The sequence below is a fragment of the Podarcis cretensis genome, assembly GCF_951804945.1.
Source record: "Podarcis cretensis genome assembly, chromosome: 8".
NCBI classification, from domain to species: Eukaryota; Metazoa; Chordata; class Lepidosauria; order Squamata; family Lacertidae; genus Podarcis; species Podarcis cretensis.
This window is the reverse complement of record NC_137177.1, coordinates 91,936,456-91,960,315: the sequence shown is the minus strand read 5'-3', so window position 1 is coordinate 91,960,315 and position 23,860 is coordinate 91,936,456. Positions and strand designations below refer to the sequence as shown.

Below are 23,860 nucleotides of genomic sequence, written 5' to 3'. Positions count from 1 at the left end.
CTCAGGCCCAGTTTAGCCCCCTTGGCCCTCCAGTACCTGGAGAGAGGCTGGCGAACTGGGAGAGAGGGGAAGCAATACCTGGCAGCTGAAGCAGATCCCTGGTTTCAACAGAACTGGGAAATCCCAGGGTGGGGTTAATTGTCACGCAAGTAGGAACAAGATGCACATTTCTATTTATTGCAAAGAGTAAATATGGAAACAAAGACTTGTTTTGGTGGAAAGGGACACACTGCTATGGCTGAGAATGCCCAGTTGTGTAACAAAGGTGTTGCAGTTTGGAATGGTGGTTAAGCACATGAAACTTAACCCAGTCTGAAAGTTCCCTCCGCCTCCTTCCATTTTGCCTCCTCCTGCAGTGAGTGTAAGGGGGGGAGGGGGGAGGGAAACACTCAAAAAGTGCTCTATAAACATCCACCATTGTTATTCTCTCTCTACTACGGCTGTGTCTTTCCATCAACTCAGAAGTGTACCTACTCAGTGCAGTAACTCCAGGTCACTTAACACTATATATAAACTTTTCCAGCACATAGTTTTGTAGGTGTGTGATGCGAGATTATTCCAATGCATGTGAAATAATTGTCATTGTTGAAGAACTGGGATAGTATGCATTTGGGACAGATACAGTCTAAAAAAAGAGCTTTTTCTTTTTATTACTATTCATCCTTCCATTTCTCCAGAGAGCACCATAAATTTCAACATGGCTGTAGGATGATAAAGGGTAAGCAGAGATTTGAGCTGGTAGCTCCTGGATCAAAGTCCAGCACTCAGTCCACACACATACACACACCCAAAAAAAACCCCCAAAGCTGACCTGAAGCCACAACTGGAGGGTGGGCACGATGATTCTTGGTGAATATGGATTTACACAGGGATTCCATCACATCGAGAGAAGCTGCCGTGTTTCAGCTGTTGTATTAGCACAGACCCTTTTTATGCCTCTCCACAAATAAACTTTGATTTCCGAAGTCAGATTGTGGCCCCCCCTGCTCCCCCTCCCTTCCCTGTTGCCGTTGAACTATTGTCAGAGTCCATCTGTTGCTTCAGCTGCGGTCTCCCTCACGCTATGGGTGGGGCTTCTGGACAGCTGCAGTTTTTGACATTTTGCACCACAAATACGGTTTCCTTGCAGATAAGTTTTTCATGGGGGGAGGGGGGAGCACACGCCCTTTTCAAACAAGCCTTCACAGCCTGAGATTGTTGCTTGTATCACTTAGCAAAAGTGAAATGACTTCTCTTAACCAGATAGATCATTAATTCCCAAAGTGTGCCTCAGCCCAAAGAGCAAACCTGCAGAAGAGGCTACCTACTGATCTCTGCATGATTCAGCATCCTCGCCTACCATGTCTTCAAATAGCTGCCACTGGGAACGGATAACTCTGCACCTCTCCGCATCAGGTGCAAATGCTTAGTTCATTCCATCACTTCCATTGCACAGATGAAGCCAAATTAGCCATCCTTGAAGAAGGCTGCCCATTGCATCTCTGAATGAGTTGCTGCTCTGGGCAGCAGTCCCAAATCAGTGGTCTGTGCTAAACATGTGACATTATTGCTGCAGAATTTTCCTTATAGAAATAGCCTGCGCAAGTGACCTGACTGTGGTGTGAGGAGGCAGTGGAACTTTAACGCATTGCCTCCACTGCACTCTAGACTCAAATCAGTGCCTTCCAGAAAAATATGCAGCTGGAACAAATGGGCATTTCTCCCCTCATGCAAACTATAGGCAGGGAGGACTGATCTGGATTGGGACTGCAGCAGGGGAAGGGCTAAAGCTCCTCTGCCCCCATGTCAATGTTCTGATGTAGATTGGGCCCCCATGCCCTGGCCATTTCTGTAAGAAACACCCCTTCCTTAAGGCAAGTGAAATAATTAAATGGGGATGCACACCTTATTTGGTCCTCATGCACACACACAAGGGACCAGCTCATGGAAGGAAGAAGTGCAGTCCTTGACTCTTAGCCTTTGTAGAAGTCAACCTTTCCCCACCCCCAAAGTGAGAGAATTATTTGTGTACCCCAACTTCTAATTCGGGGGGGGGAGTGTGTCCTCAGCTTATCAGAAGTCTGGGAAACCCTGACCATACCAAGACACAATTCAGCCTATTCTGTGGGAAGATTCACACCATCCAACTGGCCAAGGCAGAGCTCACAAGCAAGGGTGCACATTTCAACCCATGGCGAAGGACTAGTGTGCCCACGCTTTGCCCCACCACTGAGAGACCTTGGCACCTTAGAGGAAAAATCCAAATGTTGCCTTCCTCTCCCAATATTTAACATGATGCATAACTGGGAAGGTATCTTGTACAATCGCCACCAGCATGAATGGATGCAATGCAAGAGCATTGCCAGCAGCAGCAATGTTATCCTCTGTAAGGAACAAAATAGTAAACAACAGAACTATTGCTGGAGAAGTCCCTCTCAAGCAGTGCTGGCTGGGGTGCTGGGAGTTATAGTCCAGAACACCTGGAAGGGACCAGCTTGGGAAAGGCTGCAGTGTTATGTCGCCTCTGCCCCTTCTCCTGCTCCCCGACTTCAGACATAGGGGGGCACATAATAATAATAATAATAATAATAATAATAATAATAATAATAATTTATACCCCGCCCATCTGGCTGGGCCTCCCCAGCCACTCTGGGCGGCTTCCATAGAAACCAAAAATACACTAAAATATCACACGTTAAAAAGTTCCCTGAACAGGGCTGCCTTTAGATGTCTTCTGAATGTCAGGTAGTTGTTTATCGCTTTGACATCTGCTGGAAGGGCGTTCCACAGGACGGGTGCCACTACTGAGAAGGCCCTCTGCCTGGTTCCCTGTAGCTTTGCTTCTCGCAATGAGGGAACCACCAGAAGGCCCTCAGCGCTGGACCTCAGCGTCCGGGCAGAACGATGGGGGTGGAGATGCTCCTTCAGGTATACTGGACCGAGGCCGTTTAGGGCTTTAAAGGTCAGCACCAACATCTATACCACAGAGTGAAACTGGTTTAAAAGGAACGCTTTATCCCCCATGGGAATGTTCTGGAAGGAGAGCTAAAGATTTCTCAGCTAAACAGAAATGATCAGGAGCAATCTATAATTCCCCAGAGTTTTTTTGTCAGGGTGGGGGAACAATGATAGTTAAAACTGGTATAAAAACAATATAAAGTTCCCACCACCGCATGTCATTCCTGCCTTCCTTACGAGGCTCAGTGGGGCTATATTCTGAATCAACAGCCAGGATCAGGTTACATACTATTAAAATAATTTGGTGATTCACCCCAGTTATAAGGAGCCCTTTTTCAAACCACCTCCTTTGCCCTTGTTCTGGCTCAGGTGTGATCCCACCTGAGGGCTCTCTCCAATTGTAGGTTTTTGCACCACTTCTGGGCTTGGCTAATTATAGCCCCAGCCAAGGAAGGGTCAGCAGCAGCTCCTTCCAGGGAGAGGGAGGTCTGGCCCATGGGGCTCAGACAGGGTTGCAAATTACTTTTAGAAAAGGAGCAGTAACATGTGACTAACCTGAGCAGCCCCAGGCACCTGGTAAGTATCTAGTGGAGAGAGAAAAGAAGCACATTTATGATGTGATCCACCGTGAACAGCACAGGGAGCAGAGGTGAACCGGGAGCTCCGATTAGACTGAGCAACTGTTATTTCTTCCAGAATTCAGAAGGTTGGCATTTCCATGTTTACTATTAGCCATCGCCCCTCCCATGCCTCTGCCCTGCTCCCAGGTGCTAAGGACAGCTTAACTGGAGGAAACAGTAACACAGGCGAAGCTTTCCCTGAGAGTGTGAGACACAGAGGTCCCAGTTTGCATCTCATCTCAATCTATCACGATGCCAATTTTTAACTGCCTGCTGCTCTCCTACATTTAACCATTAGTGGATCTGCACATGTTGACAGATGTCAGTGCTAACATGCACAAAAGGCTCCTGCTAACTTACATTGTTAAAGTTAACTCTTTCTCAGCCTGGCCCACCTTACAGGGTTGTTGCAAGTCAGGGATGGGGGTACCTGTGTCCCTTTTGATGCTGCTGAGCCTCTAACTCCCAGCACCCTTAACTATTGGACATGGTGACTGGAGCTGATGGGAGTTGGAGTCCAGCAACATCCAGGGATGATGCGTGAAGAAGTGCTTTGGGGACTAAAATGTTTGGGTGCCTACATGCTAATTCATTGTTATTTGTCATCCAGCTGGGGGAGGGATTCAGGATCTAAAGGTGGCCTCCGGAGCCACTTCCCCTGCCGCCTTCAGAGAACCTTCCCTACAGCAGCAACACCCACAGGGTGGGGGTCAGCGGAGTTTTATTGCAGTAGTAGACCAATCAAAATTAACTTAGTCATGTTCATTTTAATGCATCTACTCTGAGTAAAGCTTTGTTGACTACCACCCATAGTCTGCAGAGAGGATCTCCTCGCTTGAATGGGTTACAACCAACTAACATTTAGTCAGAGTAGACCCATTGAGATTAATGGACCTAAGGTAGCCATGGTCATTAATTTCAATGGGTCTACTCTTGAGTTAAGTAGTGTATAACCCAGTAACTTTTAAGTGCTAGGCTAAGACCTTTAAAAAAAAAGCCTAGACATTTAGTATTTAATAAATGCAATTCTGTTGCTTAAACACACACACACCTCTACTTAGCGAATTAATGATCACATTGTTTAGAAAATGTTTATTCCATCCCTTCAATAAAAACCTTTATGGAAGACCCACAGATAATTTATAGAAATAATAATAATAATAATGATGATGATGATGATGTTTTTATGTTGTCAGTAGCTTGTTGCTATTTATTTTTATCATAAGCCAGCTAGAATTCTTTCTAAATTATAAAGTGGGATCTCTCTCGATCTCTCTCTTTTAAAAAGTACTGTTGATTATTCCCTCTATCTATGTTGTACAGGAATGAGTGCCAATGCTTATAAGGCCAGAAGAGCATCATCAAAGCACAACAAGGAGGCACGAGCCGGCAGAAGTGTCTGAATAAATGAATAGCCCTTGGGTGAGATGGGGGACACCGATGGGGCTCCGTCAGGCTGCCTTAGGAGAGACATGGGAAGCAGGGCATATTCCACCAGCTTTGCTGGAAGAGCAGCTCCATCAAGAATGGGCTGCCCTTGAAGTGCTTCCATTCAAGCTGCACATTATAAGAACTGCTGTTTAAAAATTGGTGCCTGCATTTGCCCCACCCCCACCTTCCTTCCTTGTCCCTTTTCCCTTATGTGTTGTGTTTTCTAGATCGTAACCCTGCGGGCAAAGACTGCCTTGTTTTAACAGATTGTATGGAAGCTGCTCTGAGAACCTTTCTGGCTGAAGTGTGGGACACAAATGTTTTAATTAGATGAATAACCTCCTAAGGCAGCCCAGTAAGGACTGAGCATCCTCAGTGGCTGTGGAATGCTGACTGGCTGTTGGGAGCAGGGCGGATGGGGGGGGCACCAAAAAATGGCTGAAAATCAGTGTGGCTGGCTGGCTGCCAATTCCTCCCCCCCCCCTTAAAAGGACCCAAACTCCAAAATGGCTCTTCTCCTCATTTTTAACTTTGAAAATTAGGATTTTGTTCCTGAAGATCTGATAACCCATCTGACGATTGCTGCAAGGCTTATGACCGCAAATGTTTGGAGAAGTGTGGTGCTAGTCTGACAATAACTTGGCACCAACAACTGTGGAGTTTTGTGCTCATGGACAAACTGACTTGGCAACTTTGTGCACAAGGAGAAGTCAGAACACAGAGAAATTTTATGTAGTTTGGTCAAATTTTATATCTGATTCAGCCACTAAGCAACATAGATTCAGGCAGACAGGTTCTCATGGAAATCTTTCCATGCCAGATGTAAACTCTTTGCTGGAACTGGCCTCTGCACTCCCCATTTGTGTTGTGTTGGTTTCTGAAAAATGAATAAAAATAGTTGTTCTATAAAAAACCTTTATGTTCCCACACATGGTGATAAATGATGGGCAATGTTTCATATGCCTAATTTCAGCATGTTAGTTTGCACCCTAAAGCACCAAAGAAATAGAATCAGCTTAATAGCTGATTAAGAAATAGGAGGAGAAGCTGGGAACCATTGCGTGCTGCGTGTGAATGGAAGAGGACTGGGGTTCCAGCAGGCACCAGATGGATGGAGAGAGAAGTTGTGAATGATTGTGGGAGTGCAAGCTTCGAAGTTCCACACGAGGTCCTGAGCTTGTGATGGATGAGTTCCTGTTTGGAGATCTGCGCAGCGGGAAACTGTCTGTGTGGGTGGGTTAGGCACAGAGATCCAAGTGCTTGCATTGTTCAGCAGAGGGTGGGTGTGGAACAGATGCAGGCCTGATTAATTAATTTCCCTTTGGATGAAAAGGAAGGAGAGTGTAGATTAGGAAGCAGATTGGGATGGGATTGATCTGCTGGCTGTTTTCCTCCCCATTAGGAGTGTAGCAAATGGGTGTGGGTGTGTTAATCGTTTGCCCTGATCTCTCCCACCCCATACTGAGGCTCATCCATCTGCTCCACTTGTGACTGACACATCCATAAAATGTAATGCTCCATGTAAAAGGAACTCAAGTGCTGCTCCATTGGCTGTTAGAGAGTTGCCAACTTTTCCTCTTGCCTTGCTCCTATCCCTTTCAATTTAGCTTGGCACACTGACATAGAGTATAGCTATTGTGGCTAGTACCCATGATGTGTGCATGGTGGACATTGGGCACAGCTCATAAACCTTTGCTGTTACTGCTGCTTGCCTTCCAACTGCTGCTGCCAGACAGAGCCAGCTGCCTCACTCTTCCCAATGGCTGAGCCGGCCCTGGCCACCCTCTGCGCTAGCTTCAAGAGCAAGATCCCCTTCCTGATTAGCCACTGCCAGTCCAGAAGGTGTGCATAGAGATTTCTTTGCTCTGTTTGTGTGCAACACTTTAGGTTTCCTTTCCCTGAACCTCATTTGACTTTTTGTTCTCTGTTCAGTCAGACTTTGGAGAAATCCTGTTTGGATCTCTTTACAGTTTATGTAAAGTGACAAGCTGCATATTCCCCCCACCCAGGAGATCAACAATTTCACATCTGAGTTCTTGGAGAACTCTCCAGTGTGTGCCATATGAACCAATGAGCTTAATTTTTAATTTGTCAAAGGTTAGCTGTGGAACATCAACACTTGCCATCCCTGTCTGACGTGCTGGATCCTCAGTACTTAACTCCTGATCCTAATTCTCATGGGATGACGACGGATGATGACAGGCCAGCAAGTAAAGATGCGTCTTTCAGAGGAGAGGTGCTGTCATAACCAGACACTCTCCATATCCTGCAATAGCCTAGATCTGCGTCAGTGAACTCCAGCCCCAGTCACCACCGCCAAGGCCAAGATTACACACTGCCAGGCACCCCGGCGAGGGGAGAGGAAGCCTCTGTTTACACAGGCAAAGCTGGTCATCTGCAACAGAGACAAGGGAAATGCTGAGGCCGCAGGGCTGTTCAAAAGGGGCCTGTGTGGTAGAGGGGAAACTCCCAGGCAAAGGGATTGGACAAAGGGTTATGGGGCACCACCCTCCCCATAAACAACATGAGGCAAAATCCAGGGGGAATTTGCTCCTGTGCAAATGTGAACCCAGACTAGAGCCTCAGATTAACACTGCCCACCCCCAACAAAATCCTGGCCACGTCCATGGATGGATGAGCCCTTAGAGTGAGTCAGGCCTCTGGTCTTTCTTGATCAGCATTGTCAACACTGCCTGGCAGCAGCTCTTCAGGATTTCAGGCAGGGAGCCTCTCCCAGCCCCACCTGGAGATGCCATTGGGAGCTTCTGCATGCAAGGCAAATACTCTGCCGCTGAGCTATGGTCCTTCCCCAGTCAGACCAGCCAGTTTCCCATTCTAATAGCCTTGCATCCAGACCCTGCACAATGTGCATTGGGAAGCAAGTTCTGTTGGGACTTGCATACCTATTAGGAACCACTTTTCCTACGGTTGGAGTTAAGAAACACCTGACAGCAGCCTTCCCCAGCCTAAGAACCTCCAGTTGTTTTAATCCACAGCTCCAACAAATATGGACAGATGGTGTTGGGTCTGATAAGAGCTGTAGTCTAAAGCATCTGGAGGTTACCAGGTTGGGGAATTCGGAGGAATGAGGAAGGAGTTAAGAGGGTGGGAGCCAAGACAGGGATAGATGGTCAGGCTCTGCTTATTACTGTTCCTCTGGGCAAGAGCACTGTCCTGCTCAGCTGGAGAAGCAGAATATTAAGGCCTTTGTGGCCAGAAATAAGCTCCATTTCCAGAAGCAAATGTATAACGTTAATGCAGGTTCGAAGAAAGGAAGCTTGGCATGGTTATTTACAAATGCACATAGAGAGCAATGCCGGAGGCACAGTTGCTCCTGGATGCAGATTGGCTTGTGCTGATTGATTCTGGTGCCTCTGAGTGCTTGAGAGCAATCTGAATCTCAAAAGGGTGCATGATTTGGGAGGTGCCTCCTTAGCCCCACAAACTGAGCAAGCTTTGATGTTGATGGCTTCCTGGAATTGAGAGGTGGGTATACTTAGGGCAAAGAAAGCTGCTGACATCCCAGGAGCCATCCCAGGAGTCAGCCAAGACAGTTTGGGCTAAAAAAAATTTTTTTTGAATGTGGGAGGCTTGAGCCAATGTGCTTCCCCAGACACAGACCAGCAAAGGAGGGCATAGGGAGCAAGGTGACAATGCTCATTCCTTGCCTGTAGAAGGTCCCATGTCAACTTCCCCACATCTCTAATTAAAAAAGGATTTCAGAGTAGCAGGTGATGCAAAAGGCCCATTCAGAGCCCAGTCATGGACTAGAAGGATGATACCCATCTGGCAGGCTGGTATCAGGCAGCATCCAGAGTTTATTAAAGTTTCACTTTGTTTATTAAATGACTTAAACATCTATTTCAAAAGAAACTCATCTTGCAGCAGATTAAAATGTACAAAAATTAAACAATAATATAAAAGAGTCTAAGGAGTACCATGATACCATAGCCACATTATCCTAGCAGACAAAACATCAGGGATAATCAGCTAAAAATGTGCAAAATAACCATCCCAGCAGATGTTTGCAAGAAGAAGAACATCGTGACTTGACACCAGAAAGATGGCAAAGTCAGCGCCAGGAGGCCTTGCAGGGACAGCAGTCCATGGACAGAGGGGCCTCCCTCCTCTTAGGTCCTCACACAGGCCAGCAGCACAGACTCTCCAGCAGATGGGCATGGAGGGACATCCTTGTCAGCTCCCCAACACCACCAGCTCACTTTGCCCTCCAAATGTTTTGAACCACAACGCCTACCAGCCCCAGCCCTGTTGGGATGGGAGTTGTAGCCCAAAATATTAGGTGAGCTCCAGGCTGGTGAAGTAGCCCCTGAAACACACTCTTGGAGGTGAAACAAGCTTGTGATGCCATCACTTCACCAACTCTGTCACATTAATTTGCACAGGATGTTCCCTGGTTCTCAGCGCTGCCTCCTCCTCCCACTCCTCCATGGCTGGTTTCTCTCTGACTTTTGAGCCACCCTCTGCAGCTGGGCCTTTAGCAGCCACTTGACTTGCAAGCAGCCAGCAGGGAATGAGACGGTGTGTCTTATTCTCTGTGACAGGAAATGCCTCCCCTCCTGATCTGTGCACATCCAGAGGCTTGACCAGGCCTGAAAACAGGTCCAGCCGGGCTCTGGTGGCCACGGCTGGACACACACCTCCCTGTTCCTTCTGCCACACTCTTGCACAGCTCCTGTGAACCTCAGAAAGGCTTGTGCTGCAGGACAACTACCCAGCAGCAACTGGAGCTTTGGGGATCACCATTTACAACTATGCTTAGCTGGAGTTGATGGGAGTCATAGTCCAAAACCCCCCGAGGGCACCAGGCTGCCTGAGTGGTTTGCCACACGCCTGCCACCAGGCCTGGCACAGCAGCCTCTCTCTGTCCCCTGCTCCCCTTGCCTCTCCAGAATATTGCTTTCCTGACTCTAATTCAGTGCGACGCTGACGTAGCACTCACCCGGGACTCTCTAATGCAAGGTGCTATATAGATGCAGAATCCTGCCTGCCTTCTCTTAAATGGATGCTAGAGCTGAAGAAGACAGGCGGTGCTGCCTGGTAGCTGCCTTTTCCAGCTGTTGCAATTACACTCCCATCACCATCAACAGCGTGCCCACTCTCCTCTGCCCCCTTCCCTGCACAACTGCTTCAGAGACTAAAGCTCAGCGATCTGCAGCAGGGACAACTTGTTTTCTCCCAATATGGTAGGAACAACAGGGGAACAGCGTAGGAATCTGCCTCCAATGGAGCCAGGCCTCTGATCCATCTCTAGCTCATTATGGTCTGCACTGCGTGGTAGTGGCTCTCCTGGCACTTTGGGCAGGAAGACTGTCCCAAGTGCTGGGGCTGAATCCAGGACTTCCTGTATGCAAAGCAGATGTTCTGTGACCGCTGAGCTGCACGCCTTCCCCAAAGCTGCCGAAAGCCCAGTTCCTTTTGTGGAAAACTCCTCTCTGTCACATAAGGGAGTCTCAAGGAGAGACCCTGAAGAACAAGCAGCCAGCAGGGTTGTTAGAGAAGAAAGGAAGGAAACCACATATGACAAAGGAAAAGTGGAGTACCCTGAGGCGTTCATGATTGCCGCAGGGTTTGTCCTACACCAGCTCTAGACTTCTGCTTGTGTGCTGTGTACCCTAAGAAACAGAGGCCAGGAGAAGGAGAACAAGGGTGGATTAAGGTCGACATCATTTGTTTCTGGCCATTCATCAGCCACAAGACAGGCAGACGTTCAAGAGGTGATGCTTCCCCAGGGGATGGGGGGGGGTGCAGGAGGATTTGCTTTGCATGTTTTTCTGCTTGCGGCACAGCAGTGAATCTTTAAAGATGAAAGGACAGGGCATTTTTGCCCGCTGTGCACACAGGAACACAGGAATCTGCCATATACCAAGTCAGACCATTGGTCCATCTAGCTTAGTATTGTCTACACTGACTGGCAGCGACTCTCTGGGGTTTCAAGCAGCGGTGTCTCTCTTAGCCCTACCCAGAGATACTGGGGATTGAACCTGGGAGCTTCTGCCTGCAAGGCAGATGATCTACCGCTGAACTGCGACCATTCACACACACTGAGACCACCGCCTGGTTTTGATGCTAGTCATACTGGGAATGGAAATGGCTCCAGATGCTTGGAAAAGGCAGCAGCAGAGATGGCTCTGCTGCAAGGCAGCAAACATGTCCGCTGCTGAGTAAGGTCAATTTTGATTATAGCAAACTGTCACATCTTCTCCTAAAGCATTCTGGGAATTGTAGTTTGGTGAGAGTGCTGACCATTTTTTATTGAGAATTCATAATCCTCTTTGAGAGAACTACAACACTCAGATTCCCCTGTCCTGGGAAAAGAACAATTATGCATTGCAGGGGGTTGGACTAGATGACCCTTGGGTCCCTTCCAACTCTGATTAAACCAGTTTAAGGCTGCAATGCAGCCTTCCTAAATCTCGTGCCCGTCAGACGACAGCTCCCTCCCGCCATCCCCAGACACCACAGCCATGCTCCCATCTGCTTCAGCATCAGCACAGCTGTGTTGGCTGGGGCCGAGGGGAGTTGCAGCTGAAAACATCTGAAGGGCACCAGATTGGGATAAGCAGTTACAGTGCACACACCAGAGGTGGCAGGTTTTAGGTGCAAACTGGGAGACAGATGCAGCTGGGAGAAGGGAGCCTTGTTCACCATCCAGGTCAACTGAAAGATTAATGCAGGAAATTGAGAACTACAGTATCCTCAAGAGGTGAATGTAAGAACATCAGGAGGCCCTGCTGGGTCAGGCAGAAGGTGCATCTGGTCCAGCATCTTGTTCTCACAATGGCCAAGCAGACACAGTGGGAAGCCACAAGCAGGACTCTTCTCACTTGCAATTCCCGGCGGCTGCTCTGCAGAGGCATATTGCACAGAAGAACGCAGCCATCCTGGCCAATGGCCTTTGGCAGCCTGCATCGCTTTGTCTAGCCCTCTTCTAAAGCCATCTCCTATCTTTCTGAAGCCCTTTCCGTGAGGTAGAACCCCACCCCCACCCCGAGGGGGGACCCAATCCATCAAGATGTCCTTCTCCGACACAAACTCATTCGAAGGCCAGTGTGGTGTAGTGAGGGATCACCCAGGGTTCAAAGGCCAGCTTGGCCATGATGCTCACCAGCTGATCTCTCAGTCACCATCTCTCAGACTAACCTACCCTGGAAGGGTGTTATGAGGAGAGAATGGGGAGGCAGAGAGCTGTATGCACCAACTGTAGGCTCCTTGGCAAAAAGGCAGGACAGAAATGTAATAAAACAAATGAATAAAAGAAATAGGAGTTGGGCAAGAAGAATGGTTTTAATTAGGCTGGCTCGGAAGCAATTATTGTGCTGCATATTCATTAGTGGGGCAAATTGTTTCTTTTGCCTTAGGGCCCCCTCCTCACATATTTTATTGCAGCCCCAGAGAGGATATCCTGGGGCCAGTCTTCTAAGAATGCCATGTAACTCTCCTTCCCCCCCATTACAGGCCTCTTCACACCAAGTTTCTTGCACTCATAAACCAAGTCTTTCTGGTGCTCCCTTTTGCTGACCGTCACTTGAGTCATTTCGGTTGCAGCTTTAAGTTCCGCCAGGCAGATGCAACAGCTGGAGTATTGCTTGCATGATCACCTTTCCAGGGATGAAGACAAGGGGCATCACTGTTGTTGCTGGAAAGTGCTGCTGCTTTCCCCATTCACTGCAGTGTCTGCTGGGCAGCTCCAAATAGTTTTGGTGTGGAAGATCCAAATGCAAGTCCGCACGCAGAATTATTACATGCCAGTTTGCGAGCCCCATTGTGGAGCACCTTTTTTGAATGCAGAAGGTCTCAGGTTCAGTCCCTGACATCTGTTGATAAAGGATCAAGGAGCAGGTGACAGAGAGGACCCGTCACGGCTGGAGACTCTGGGGAGCACTTCTGGGTTTCCAGCCCTCTCCTTGGTCCTCCCATGAGAGGAATGTGTCATATAACCATGATATTAATGCCTCTTGCTTCCCTGGATAGAGGTGTGCCTGTGGAAGACTCAGACTTTTGCACAGCTGGGGTGCAGCCTCCTGCACAAAGGTAAGAGCCACATCCCTTTCTCTCCTTCTCCTCTGCCTCTGGCCTTGCCCCCACTGGCATGCTTCTCTCAGGTTGAAAAAGCCCCCCCCCCATCCACACTGAGCTAAATGGACAATAGCCCATGGGGAGGAGGCAGCTTCCTGTGTCCCACGCAAGCCCCTTTGATCTGGAGGCAAATGGGTGTTGTGCAAGAGCACAGCGCAAATGACAGGAAGGCAGAGATAACAGGATTGCATGGATGGTGAAAGCCCAGGTGCAGGGAAACAGGAGTCATCAGCTTATCTATTTAGGCAACTTGTATGCTGATTCCAATGCGGTTTCCAATAAAGGGATAAAACAGAATCAGCAGAGAAACACAACCTGGTGCCCTCCAGGGGGTTGGGCTACAGCTTCCATCAGCTCCCCCCAGTGTGGCTCTAGGATGCTGGGGCTGATGGAAATGCAGCCATGCAAGCTGGTGCTCTTGGGAGTTGGGAGTCCAATAGGTTTAGAAAGTACTAGGCTGGGGAGTCTGCCATAGGGCCACAATGTGTTCAATTAAGCCATAAAAGATAAGGGCACCCAGACAAAACAAATAGGCCTGTGCCAGAGATGGGCAGGAATCAACCTTCCCTACCCAACTGCTTTCTCTAGGAAGGTCCCCCACTACCCCCCAAAAAACAACGGTTGTGCTTCAGGAAGAAGCCATCTATTGGCGCCCTAGCATCGCTGGTGGAAAATCCCTTCAGGTGCTCTGTTGGTGACCCATGAGGTAGGCTGTGTGCAAAGCTCAAGTGGGTTCAGCCCACCCGTCCTGCAGATCACCAGCAGGACCTCCCAGCTTCAGGTGTTTGCTTGTTAATTGCAATCATCTATTAGGATTGTCTATATGCTGCTCTTTATGCCTGAGTTCAGAATATTTGTGGGGGTATCAATAGGCTACAACAGGTGGCTTGTGAGATGATTCCTAGAAGTCTTTTCTGCTTGGCTGTGCCTCTTCGGTGGCCTAACCTCAATCTGGTGCTGCCAGGTTTTTGGACTACAATCCCCATTGCTGATGACAATTGACCATGCTGGCAAGGGATTGATGGGAGTTGTAGTCCAAAAACCATATGGAAGGCACCAGGTTGGAAAGGACTGATCCAGAGACAGTGGATCATATCCAACTAACTTTTACTAACCTAACTGTATATTAATTTCAATGGGTCTACTCTGTGTAGGATAAAACCAATTCATGTTAGAGAGCAGATGAACGAGGGACTGCTGTTTGTGGTGCGTATAGTCACCCCATTTTTTGCCTCTAGTCATAATCATAGAATTACAATCATAGAATTGTAAAGATGGATGGGACCCAGAGGATCATCTAGTCTAACCCCCTGCATTGCAGGAATATGCAGCTGTCCCACACAGGGATTGAAGCTCCAACCTTGGCATGATCAGCACCATGCTCTGAAAAACCTGCAAGACCTTTTTGGTCAGATGTGACACTGGGACAAAAGATATGTGTGCACATCAGGACAAGTAAAACCTCTCACAAACCCCTTTTGATGGAACAATCTCCCCTCTCCTCACCCCAACATGCTGTTGCGGGGGCTGGGTTCTCCTTACCCTGTCAGAGCCAATTAGGGGGCAAGGGTACCACGACACTAGCAGGACTCATTACAGTATTCATTTGGCTCCAGCTCACTGCCCGCACCCAGTACCATTCATTCTCAGTGCCAAGAAACCCAATTCAAAAGTTAGCTGTGCTCAATTCAAAAGTTACTAGGACAGGGACCAACTCTCTTGCCATGCCCTCTCCCACTTGCAATCTGGGGATATTTATACAGACCTACTTTACAGAGTTGTTATAGGATTACCAAAGAACTTTGAATAATTTAAAGTGCATTGTTATTGTTGTCTTTATATTGCCTAAGAGAGCAGCCTCTGAGCCACATGAAATCCTGACTGGCCTTCAGGAGGGATAGAACAGTGATGGAGAAGAGGGGTCTTGGCCCCGAGAGCCCAGCAGTGACCGGGAAACTGAGACAAAGGCTGCAGTTTCACCAGCAAAGGAGCTGGATGTGAGCCTGATGCTTGTGATCAGCAGGTGACTGAGGAGGTTCCCCCCTCATCAGATCCCACAGCACCAAAGCTCATAGAGCCAGAGTCAGGAGGAATCTCATGGGAGCCTTCCTTCAAGCCAAGCACCCAAGGCCAACTGTGGAACTCAGCAGCCACAGCCACCAACTTGGATGGCTCCAAAAGAGGATGAGACAAATTCATGGAGGAGAGGGCTAGCAATGGCTCCTAGCCACAATGGCTATGTTCTGTCTCCACAGTTAGAGGCAGCAATGCTTCTGAACACCAGTTGCTGAAACCACAGGAGGGGAGAGGGCGCTTGTGCTTGGGTCTTGCTTGCTGGCTTCTCATGGGCATGTGGTTGGCCACTGCAAAAACAGGATGCTGGACTAGATGGGCTCTTCTGGTGTTTTTAAGTACCTACATCACCCGTCTTAAATCCCTGTTTCAAATTGCACTTGCATCAGTCATCTGAGTGGGCATGGATGTCTTCATCTGGCTCACCTGTTCAATTGGATCAAAGCTTGCGGGGGCTGGGGGCAGTGGCGTAGCGTGGGGGGTGCAGGAGGGGCCGGCCGCACCGGCCGCAACATCTGGGGGTTAGGGAAATCCACGGGTTAGGGGGCGCAAATCCACGGGTTAGGGGGAGCAAATCCACGGGTTAGGGGGCACAAATTACTTGCCTTGCCCCGGGTGCTGATAACCCACGCTACGCCACTGGCTGGGGGGGGGGGACACACACATCAAAGCACATTATTTCTTGAGAAACTCCCAGATAGATGTGAATTGCGGCTTACGTTCTTGTGTCCACGTGGCTTCACAAACTAAACCACCGGATGCAGAACAAATGGGCGTGTGAACACAGCCCAAGAGGCAGAGGCTGGAAAGACCTCAACCAACCCCAGTTGGTTGGAGGCAAAACTGCGTGCTCAGTTCTTTGGGGTGATGTGACCACTGGCCTGATCTTTCTTGCTGGGTTGCGGAGAAGGCAATGTCATTGTGATGGGAAGGCAAGTGGGGGGTGGTGCTCCCTCCTCCTCCCAAATTACTTTTTTACTATGCTTTATTATTGTTTATATATTGCACATTTGTGAAGGTTGTGTATGCTTCCTATATCCAGTGTGCTTTTTTCTTAAAAAATGTTTAGGGGTGCTCTCATTTTGACTCAAGAAAACCACCCATTTCAAATGGGGGAAAATAAATACAGTAAATGGACAAAAGTACAAAGATTCACAAAATTTTTAGGGGTATGCATCCCCCTGCATGCCCCCAGAAAAAAGCACTGCCTATATCCATAAGAAAAAGCATTTAAAAGTGGCAATTGCTTGTGAGCCCCTCGACCCGCCAACTTCCAGCACCTGCCAGGACCATTAGCCGGCACAGCATTTGGCCCCTAGAGCCATTTCACACGTGCACCCCTTAAACGGGCTTGTGGCCTTAATCCTGTATCTGAAACCCGCTCCTGCTGGAAGGAAACTCAGCCAGTAAAACGAATTCGCGGGGAAGGGAAGGAAACTCCTCCCCGCCGTGTAGGGAATAGGAAGGTAACATCCAGAAAGCATCTCTGCCCGGCAGAGGGCAGCGCTCAACAGGCGCGAATACGCTTGAATAATCCGTGTGAATCCTTCCCCGGCGCCTGGACGCGGAGCATAATAGGCTCGGCTTTGTTTCGCGGAATGGTGGCTCCGTGAGTTGTAAGCACCCAGGTAGACCCGTGCACGTGCGAAAGCAAGAGTGCCGGGCCGGGGGCCGCGGGGCTGGAGGGGAAGCTGCTGGAGGGCCTCCCCGGGGCGCGCTGCAGGGAGCCCGGCGGCCAAGCGACCCCGTCCCGCGGGAGCGAGAGCGCGCGCCCTCGCCGCCCCCCGCTCCCGACTCCCGACTCGCGGCTCCCGCCCCGGCCCTGACGTCAAGGAAGGAGGAGAGTGAAAGCAAAAGGGAGCGAAGGAAGGCGGGAGCGAGCGAGCCAGCCAGCCAGCCAGCCAGGAAAACACTCCCGCGCCAGCCGAGCAGGGGCAGCAGCCCAGCGGGAGGAGCAGCCGGAGCAGCGGCGGCTTAGGAGCGGCCGGAGGGTCGCCCGAAGTTCGGGGGTGCCGACTGTGGATCTACGCCTTTCCCACCTGGCCGAGCCGAGGAGGCGCAAGAGGAGGGCGCGCGGGGCTGGCGCCGGAGAGGTGAGCGCCCAGGAGCCCCGCCAGCCCGCGGCTCTGCCCGCTGTGGCGCGCTTGGCTCCTCTCGGGCCGCCGCCGCCGCCGCCGCTATTGTCTGGCCGCCGGGTCTGCCTCTGTTTCCCTTGCCGGGCGGGGTCCAGGGAAGGGGTCGCTCGAGGGGCGAGAGAAAGGAAGCAGAAAAGAAAGCGCCCCCATCTCTCCTCCGCGGGGCCAAAACGGCGTGTTGCGTGGCGGGGGGGGGGGGGGTCTGCCTGGCGAACGCCCAGCCCGGCCAAGAGAGACTTTCCTTGGGGAGACCCCCGTCAGATAACGCCACCCCCTTTGCCTACAACGCCGTGTGCGCGCGCGGGGCCCCCTCGCCGCCTCCTTCGCCTGCGCTCCAGATCCTCCCATCCTCTGATTTCCCCACCATAACATCAACATTGCAGAGAAGCGCTTCTGGCGTGAAATTTATTTATTTGTCTGGGCGGGGGGGGGGGGGGGGTGGAAGAGAGAAAGACGATTCCCTTTTGGAAACGGGCTCAGAGTGTGACGATATACCCCCCGCCCGTCCTTCCTTCCGTTGCTTTCTCCTGGGATCCAGTAGATCGCGCATTGGCCAAGGATGGGCTTGGCCAGCGCCCTTCTCTCCGGAGAGGGTTGGGGGTGTTGCTGTGTGTGTGTGTGTGTGTGTGTGTGTGTGTGTGTGTGTGTGTGAGAGAGAGAGAGAGAGAGAGAGAGAGAGATGATTTGCCTATTCGTTGCTGGACCCCCATTTTTTTTGCAAACGACCAAGTGTTATCTGGAACGTGGGCGCGATCCTGTTGCACGTTCATTGAGGAGTAAGTCCCGCTGGCTGCAACAGTTCCCAGGGAAATATGCGCTGGATCGCTCTTCTCAGGAGCTTTTGCGGAGCACCTCTGCCCCACCTCAATTTCTCACAAGCGCTTCGTTTTCCTTTCTTCTTTCTCGTGCTAACGCAGGTTTAAAATGTTGTTTTAGGCTTGCTTCCCTCTTGTGGGCCTGTTTTCTTTTTAAGCCAAAGAAAAAAACAGCTGTGGAAAGTTTTCTGTTCGCCTCTCGCCTTCCTTCGCAACTCCCCCCCCCCCCCCGCGCGCTGGGGCGTGTGCCTGTGTTTGCTCCGGATCAAGTTTCTTCTGGTGACTTTTGGAGGAGCGCGTTACGAGATCTCTCCCCCCCCGCCCGGCTCCTGCCCGGGGCATTCCCGCCCCCACCCCACCCCTCTGCATCATTTGGTAGCCCGACCCTCCTGCCTGCATAGTTGTTGTTGTTGAGTCGTGTCCGCCTCTTGGTGACCCCCTGGACCAGGGCACGCCAGGCTCTCCTATCTTCCACTGCCTGCCTGCATAGTTACCTAGACTAGAGGCAAGTTCCCCGGCCTTCCAAGCGAGCCATGCGCTCATCCTCTGCGCTCTTAGGCTCGCAGCCCGATCCCACTGGTGTTTCCCTGGGAGCAAATCCTGTTAAGTTCAGCGGGGCTTGCCTCCAGGTAAGGGGAAGCCTTGACTTTTGGGTAGGATTGCAGCATTGGCGCCGCCTTGGCAGTCCTCCCCCAGGTGTGTGGAGGGGGGAGGTTTGTTCCTAAGCCAGCTGCTCTGGCTTCTTGCTTCGGGCCCAAGAGCTGCCCGGCCCAGGCAGAGAATAGTGAAAATTATTCTAGCAGATATTTGGCTAGTGATAGCACTACTCAACCTTTCCTATTCCTTTCCTTCACCACTAATATATATCTCACAATCTTAATCTAATATTTATTCCACCTGCTGCAGTTTTTGGGTCTGTTGCCCTCCTCCACTGACAGGCTCTTCCCAAAAAAGGAAAGGGGGAAAAAGGAAAAGGAAAAAGAAGAAGAAATACTGATGTCTCTCTTGTCAGCATACATTTGAACCCTGCATGTCTGGGGCGGCCTCCCCACTTTTCAAACAGAGCAACACAAAAAAGTCCCTTCTGTGTATGTGTACACAACACCATCTGGGCTGCTTTTCTTTTCAGCCTCTATAGTCTCTTTCCCCTCCTGCTTTTAATGTTCTTTTCTCTCTCCTCCCTCTTTTTTCTCTTAAGTAATTTGAAAAACGCAAATAGATCCCTGGGGCTTGTTCACATCAGTACAAAGCATGGGAGGCAACCGCCGTTCAATGTAGCTTTTTATTTTAAATAAACTCTCCAGTTCAAAACTGGCCAGATAGCCCCAGTCTCCCTTGCCGTTTCTCCACACCCACACATCCCATAGCCACACAGAATAGGGTTGCCAGCTGAGCAGGAAAAGCGAACAAAAAGCCCCTTGCTAGGCTTGCTCTTGTGGCCTTAATAATAGCCTGATCTGCAGAAGCAGCAGGGAATGCTTTTCTGGGCATGGGGGTAAGTGTGATGGCCAGCTAATACCTGCCAGTGAAGGTGCAGAACAGCTGCTTTAGCAGGGCATAGGACCGCTGGACAGTTGGGAAGTAAGCAACTCTGCATGCCATAGAATCACAGAGGGATGGAGTGTGGTGGTGTATTTGATGAAAACACTTGATGTGGATTCCTTGCTCTGTAAAATGTGCTTTCAACACAAGCAGAGAAAGATCCCCCTTCTCAGTGCCTCATTAAGCCAGATATAATTTGCTCTGTGTGTGTCACCCTTTGAAATTGTTGGTAGGTTCAAGGTTGAGAAAAAGGAAAGACTTATTTCCATGTGAAGTTATGAGCTTATGGAATTCACTGCCACAAGATGTGGTGATGGACTCTAGCAAGAAGGACCAGGCGCATTTGTGGAGAAGGGGGGGGGGGTTGTCTGCCAGCAGCTCTGGGGCATGATAACCAAATGGATCCACCGTGTTCAGAGGCAAGGTACCTCTGGGGGTAAACTAAAAGCCCCCCCCCTCACCTGTCCAGCCCTGCTTGTGAGTCTGCAGAGGTGGAAATAGTTGGCTGGGCTTCTCCATGGGACTCCGTTCCATTTAGGTGGGCTGTTCTTGGACTAATAGCTTTTGCTCAGAACCTGTTTGTTGTGTGTATGCCAGCCTGGGTGTCAGTTTTTCTTCTCAATCCACTCTGGCTGAGGTTTCTAATCTGTGAGCTGATTTTTGGTGTGGAGGCGAGGAGTAATTGTCCCTCCTTCTTAATTAGCACAGAAGTAGCAGCATCTGCAAAGTAAGTTAGCAAAGGAAATGTGGGCAGTCTTTGCTTATTTATTCCTGCTTTCTCTTATGCTACTCAGGTTCCCTAATTTTCTTCTCTTTCTAGACTCGTTTTATTTGAGGGAACCTTCCTCACAGGATTACTGTAAGGATTCATTTAGATCATCTTAGTAGGGTTCTGACAGTTACATGACTCTGGGTTGGGGGCTAATGACAGCCTCCCACGTTAACCCCCTGTCAACACCTTGCTGATGCTAAACTGAGGGTGTTGGTCTTTCACGAAACTGTTCTACCTCTACAAGTGTTTTGCAAGATGTAGACTGCTTAGGACTTGAATGAGATGAACCCCAGGTGAGTTTTCCTCTGCTGGAAAAAGCAAATTGGGTGCTAAGGAGGGGCGCATCCTTCCCCAGCCTTTTCTGACCTGGTGCCCTCCAGATGCTTTGGATGACAACTTCCCTCAGCCCCAGCCAGCACAGCTGATAAGAATTGTAGTCCAAAACATCTGGAGGGCACCTGATTGTGGAAGGCTGCTTTCACCTGAGCTATGCCGTCTGCTTGGACACACAAAAGGGAGCGGATCCATATTGTCAAATCCCTCTCTTTCTTACAGAATTGGGGGCCAGTGGGATGACTATGTATTCCTTTCCAGCAGGGGGCACCTCATGCCCTCCTCCTCCTTATCTTCCCAAATGAGGGGAGTGGTCTCCCCCCCCCTTCTATTTTCTGTTCTGTAGGCAGGATCTGGGAATCTTCAACTCAGAAGCATTTTGGGCTTTGTGGGGGAGGGGTGAGAGGAGGCGGTAGTAAAGCTAGTTACTAAATGGCTCAGAGCCACAGATCCTCCTCCTTGATCTCTTGACGGCTCTTTTATCTCTGACTCTGTGGCTTTTGCCTTTGGGGTGGAGTTGGCTTCATGGCTTCCAGACGACTGAAGTGGCTTTCAGAGGGGTACTAATTTAAACACACGCGACACTGGTGTTAGCTTTTTGTGCCAACCAAGATCTTCCCAGCCAGGGCAGGAGGCGGTAAACTGCATCTTTTGTTTTCTCTCTTGTTTTCTCTCCTCCTTTTGCCTGCTTTCTCCTGCCTGCTGCCAACACAGCATTTCGTCAGGGATTGCCTCTGATTTCTGCTGCTGGGTGGCTACAGCATTTGGAGCTGGTGGCAAATGCTTGCTGGGGAGGGCAAATGCTTGCTGGGGAGGGTAGATTTGGGCATGAAACAAGACACCCCCCAGTTAGACCTTCTTAACCCAAAGGTTGACTCATTTTGAGGCCCCACAGATGTAGAGCTGTGCATACCCAAAGGTGTATCCAGTGTTAGTCCTACGCAGAGTAGACCCATTTAAAATTAACACACATTACTCTGTTCAGTCCATTAATTTCAATAGGTTTGGTCTGACTAAAGCCTATTACTATTTCTATTTATTACCTGCCCTTCAGGAACAGGCATGCTACATGGGAAATAACATCAGGGGGTCAAAGCAAGTGAGTCAAGCTGTAATGCAGCTGTGCTGGCTGAGGCTGAGGGGAACTGTAGTCCAAAACAACTGGAAAGGCTGCCTGTGGAAATGTAGTTAGTTGTCCGGGGTCCTGCCCAGGCCCAGTCTGTGATATAAAAAGCCAGGCTGTTGGGACCTCCAAGTAGTTCACTCTCCCAGTCTGGGGCCTGTTCCATTTCACAAGCGTGGTTCTTTGCTCATTTTCATGATGGGTGGGGGCGACTGGAGGTGTGTAGGTGCAGGTGCTGCCAGGCAGGGCTTTTCTTCAGCTGGAACTCGCTAGAACTCAGTTCTGGCACCTCTCAGGTGGGGACACCATTGCCATTATAAAAGAACAAGGGAGGCGTTCATAGTGAGTTCCATCACCTCTTTTTCTAGAAAAAGAGCTCTGCATTTTGGGGAAGGATTAGTCTGCCTTAAAGAAGAGGCCCTGGACTAAGCCCGCCCCCCACTTGCTGCAGTGGGTGCTCTGCACCATTGTTCAGGGCAAGCGGAGAGACCCACGGCCACCAGGGTGAAACTGAGGGGACTGCAAGGGCTGTGGCTGAGGGGCACAGTATCTGCCTTGCATGCAGAACATGTGCACAATGCTTCTATATTATATAATGCTAATCAGCAACCTTTACATGAGCCCTAAAAGGTTGGCCAGTGCTGTTATCCCCATTTTGCAGATGCAAGACTGAGGGTGAGAGAACTGTAGTGTTCCTAATGCCATTTAGTGGCAGAGTGTAAGAGATTAGAACTGCAGATTTCTTGGTGTGAATCTCTGCCTCTTAGCCACCAAGGATGACACCAATGATTTTGTTTTTATTCCTAGTCTGTCTTGCCAAGGTGTGAAACTCCTCCGTGGAGTGACAGGACTGATTGGCATCTTACAGGCATTCATCTTGGATGTGTTTTTCCCACCACAGAAAGCATCCCGATTTCCTTGCTGGAGCAATCTAGACTGGGCCAGCCTGCTTTGTTCCTTCCTTCTGCCTAAATTTTAGCTCCTTGGATGAGGAGTTCCCTTTGTATTCTTGCCTAAGACTGACCCACCATGTAGTACAGCACTGATGGGGGACCTGTGGCCCTCCAGGAGTTGCTGGTCTTCCAGTTCCCATCAGCAACTAGTGTGCTTAGGAGAGCCACATCTGGAGAGCCACAGGGTCCCCATCTGTGTGGTAGTCTAAGATAAAAAGAACCGCTGCCCCTCGACTTATGGGAGACAATCCCCTGGAAGCCCTGGTGGAATGAATGGAACATCCTGGGAGATGGTCCACGGTGTTCCTAATTGCTGCCTTTATTGGCACCCCAAAATCCATCCTGAAGTAGCCATTTCAGATGGACTGATCTAGGCTGAATCATTTTTATTCAGAACCCAATAAACGTGCTTCCACAGTCTTGGTCTTCTGCCTTCTCTCTTGGGGCTTAATTTTGTCCTCTTCCCCTTTTGACTCACTGGCTATTCCGGAGCCTCTTTTAGTTGGGAGTTGTGCAACTGCTCTGCTGACTTCAATGGCTCTTTTCTTCACAGCATCCAAAAATGGGAAGATCTGTGATAACTCCGTGGGAATGTATATTCACGCAATATCTCTAGTTTAAAGGATCCAGTTCCTGATGGGTCTGAGCAAAGGTCTGTTTCAGGTGTGGGGACTTCTGGCCCTCCAGATGCTGCTGACCTACATCTCCCCTCAGCCCCAGGCAGCATGGCCTGCGGCCAGGGATGATGGGAGATGTAGTTCTGCAGCACCTGGAGGCCCCAGGTCCCCCAGACATGGCTTATCGAGACCAGCATTCTGCTGCCTACAGTGATCTGCCAGATTTATTTAAAAGATTTATTGCATTTCTATTGCAACTTTTCTCAGGAGGAGCTCAAGGTCGTGTCCATGGGTTTTTCTCCAGAAAGCCCTTGAGGAAAACATGAGGTCAGTGGCCCTCTCTTGCTTGGAGTGGCAATCAGAGACCCCCTGCCTCTGATCTTGGAGAGATTATATGGCCATTATGGTTAGT

At 49.8% G+C, this 23,860-nt stretch overlaps 1 protein-coding gene across 1 annotated transcript in view; it reads left to right on the top strand.

Moving 5' to 3' along the window:
- The first annotated feature begins 17,030 nt into the window (after positions 1–17,030).
- The window catches only part of SEMA4C (semaphorin 4C), a 60,946-nt gene continuing 54,116 nt past the window's right edge, over positions 17,031–23,860 (top strand). The window contains exon 1 of the mRNA XM_079988995.1: positions 17,031–17,251. The gene's annotated coding sequence lies outside the window, so the exon portion shown is untranslated. The remainder of the gene's footprint in view (positions 17,252–23,860) is intronic.